The sequence below is a fragment of the Tupaia chinensis genome, unplaced genomic scaffold (assembly GCF_000334495.1).
Source record: "Tupaia chinensis unplaced genomic scaffold, TupChi_1.0 Scaffold000407_4, whole genome shotgun sequence".
Lineage (NCBI taxonomy): Eukaryota > Metazoa > Chordata > Mammalia > Scandentia > Tupaiidae > Tupaia > Tupaia belangeri.
In genome coordinates this window covers 4,227,579-4,231,086 of record NW_006159912.1, presented here as the reverse complement: position 1 = coordinate 4,231,086, position 3,508 = coordinate 4,227,579, and positions in this window count along the sequence as shown.

Below are 3,508 nucleotides of genomic sequence, written 5' to 3'. Positions count from 1 at the left end.
AGGATGGCTGTGAGGGGCGGTGGGACAGGGACAGAGCTGTCAAGAGGGGCAACTGACTTGGTGGAAGGGACAGTGGTGTGGCGCTTAGGGAAATGAGCACAACGTAGTCCGTGAATCTCAGGCTCTGGTGGGGCCACTGCATGGGAAGAAAGTTGGACTTCTGTGGTGAGGCCCGAAGAGAAGGCCCCTGGAGATGATGAGGGTGGCGGAGGAGTGAGCGTAAGACACGCAGTGATCATCACTAGCTGTCTGATTCTTGCCCGCCCCTTGTAGCAAAAGGAGAATTAATTATGTGCAGGGGCTGCCCCCTTAATGGCCATCATTTAGTTTAATTTAAGAAACAGGCCCCTCTGCACACCCCCTCAGCCAGCAGCACCGCCAGTGGCAGCTGCATTGATTAATGGCCTCCTTTGGATACAGGAGGGCAGTTCTCAAACCTGAGTGTGCCTCAGAATCACCTGGAAGGCTCCTTAAAACAAGGCTGGGCCCCTGGGTGGTGGTCAACAATTTGGATTTCTTTTTCTTTTTTTTTGGGAGAGGTTTTTGCTATAAGGCGTGTGAGCTCGCCAGAAAGAAAGACAGAGAGACAGACAACAAGAAATCACACCCCAGGGGGGATGGACATGCTGCAATCATCTCCTTCATTCTCCTCTCAGGATTTTGGGCATGCACCCAGCGTGTTAAGCCACCGGGTCCAGGACTTGAACCGTGGTCGACTACATGGGAGTTCAGTGACATAGCCATTATGCTAACTGCTGGTCTAGCAATTTGGATTTCTAACAAGTCCCCAGACAGTGCTGATACTACTGGTCTGGAGAACGCACTTTGAAAATCACCGTAGGAGAGAAGGGAGGGTGGGGATGTTTCATGTAGCCCCATTCCAGTGCTTGAGACTCTGCCCCTCATCCCCTAGGGTCTTCGAATCCAATGGGGGAGGAGCAGCCATTTCTGCCACTTTACTGCCCCTGAGGGCACCCATCCCTCCAGTGACACATGCATTTCTGTGTCTCAATGGCCCCTGTCCCTGGGCATTTCTTTCTTTTTTTTTTTTTTTTTTATTTGCTAGAGTGTGTGTGCTGTGTGCTGTCTGGAGAGAGAGAGAGAGAGAGAGAGAGAGAGAGAGAGCATGAAAGTGAGAAAGCTCTTCTCGTGCGGAACAGTGACACCACAATCCCTTCTCCATTTTCCTTTTGGGATTTTGGGCACGCATGCACATGCACCGGGCGTGCCTCTCAAGTCGCTGGGTCCAGGACTCAAAACATGTCGGCCACATGGGATCTAGCCACCTTAACCACCACACCAGCGCCTGTACCCTCCTCCCCCCCCCACACACACCCTTGGGTCGTTCAATTCCAGAGAGGGAGGGTAGATGCACTCCTTCCTGAGCTGGATTCTGGGGGACACCTTGTTGCATCCTCAGCCTCGATCGAGCCCAGAGGGGTCCAGGGGAGGCTGGCCTGTCTGCAGGTCCCCTGCTCCCACTCCACCCGGTGAGACAGGTCACAGCACATCTCCGGCAAGCAGGCAGTGGCAAGAGGGGGCCTACAATTACAGACCTAATTGTGTGGCCACGGGCAGGCCCGTCCCCTGTGGATTCGGAGCTGGCTCTGCAGGCTTTGCCAGGGCTACCATCCAGAGAGCCTGTTTGCACCTGTGTCAAGGCAAGCTCAGAAAACCTAATTATCTAGTTTGGTGTTTTATAATTAGGTCCTTTAAAAGAATTCATAGGTGGTGATAATAAGCCCATTTAGAAATCTATTAAGCTTTGGGGGAAGTTGAACAGAAACCTTGTAACTATGCACACTTGCTTTGCTTTCCTCTGCTTCCTGCGCTTCTGTCTTTTCCCTGGTCCCTCCTGCCCTCTTTCCCGTCTGCATGCTCAGTCACTGACTTCTCCAGCAGTGCTAAATGCTAGAACCTCTCTATTGCTCACTGTAGGGCAGGAAATGCCACACTCGTGCTGATTCACGTAGTCCCCCCAGGCGGCTGCTGTCATACCCATTTTACAGGTGAGGAGACGCAGTAAGAAGAGGTTGAATAACCCACCTGAAGCTGCATGCCCTGAAGCAGCTGAGCCAGAAATCAAACCCGAACAGTCCAGCTCTAAGCACTCCCCCAGCCTCACTTTGCTCCACCCGCATATGCGCCGCCACAGACCCAGTACTCCTTACTCCAGTGCTCCACTGAGCAGGCTGAGCTAAATTCACAAATCAAATTCGTTCTCAGAGAACAGGAGCCAGAACTTCAGAGAGAACTCTTCAGATGAGTCTGTATGGACAATGGCTTTCAATAAATTTTGCTTCTCTAACAACTCTTCGCACCTGGATTTCTGCCAAGGTAATATGGCAGGAGCAGGTCAGTGAGTCATCCTGCCCTCCCTCCCTCCGTTCCTCCCTTCCTCCACTCTTTTGCTTCTTCCCTCCCTTTTTTCCCCTCCTCTCCCCTCCCTTCCCCTCCCTTCCCCTCCCTTCCCCTCCCTTCCCTGTACTGTGGTAGCTGGGAAGACAGAGGTTTAGTTTCCAGGGGAGGGGTGCCAAGGGGACCCCTGAGATACCCTAGCCTTCTCTACTACCCTGTTTATTTCCTTCCTAGCACACTTACCAGGACAAGGCATTCTCTCAACAATTTGTTCACTCATTCATTCACTTTTTTTTTTTTTTCCTTTGGAGAGGTTTTTGCCATAGGGCACATGCGTTGGCCAGAAAGACAGAGAGAGACAGAGAGACAAAAAGACAGAAAGACAGAAAGCGAGAAATCTCCCCCCCTCCCAGGAGGGATGGCCACGCCACAATCCCTTCGCCTTCGTTCTCCTCTCAGGATCTTGGGCACACACGCACACGCGCCTGGCATGAGTTTAAGCCACCAGGTCCAGGACTCGAACTGCGGTTGACTACATGGGAGTCCAGCGACATAGGCATTACGCTAACTGCTGGTCCCCATTCACTTGTTTGTTACCTGTCTACTCATGAGAAGGCAAGAGCTGTGGGGCAAGGACTTCAGGCAGCATTGGTTCCTTCCTAGCTGGTGCAGGCGTCAATAGCATTGAAGGAGCTAATGTGTTGAACCTGATCCTCAGTCCCCTTAGCTCTAAGATGGGGTGAATGGGGCCAGCAGGTAGTGTAGTGGTTAAGGCACTGGACTCTCACATGGTCAACTAAGGTTCGAGTCCCAGACCTGGCAGCCTGTTTTCTCACATTCCTCTCTTTCAGTCTACCTGTCTCTCTCTGGTATGTGCACGTGCCCTATAGTAAATTTTAAAAGATTAAATAATTCTTTCTTTTTTTTAAAGATGGGGATAATAATATCTCTTCCGCAGGGTGTAAGATGCCTGGAACATAGCAGGTGAACCAAGGGAGGCTGGAGGCTTTACTTCACCCCTCCCACCTCCTTTACGTTAAGCACTGAGGTACCCAGAGAAGTTCTGTTACTTAAAAAGCCTTGGGTGAAGCCTCTCTCTTTTTTATATGGAAAGAGTTTTTCTGTAAAGCAAATGAGCCCTCCTAGATTT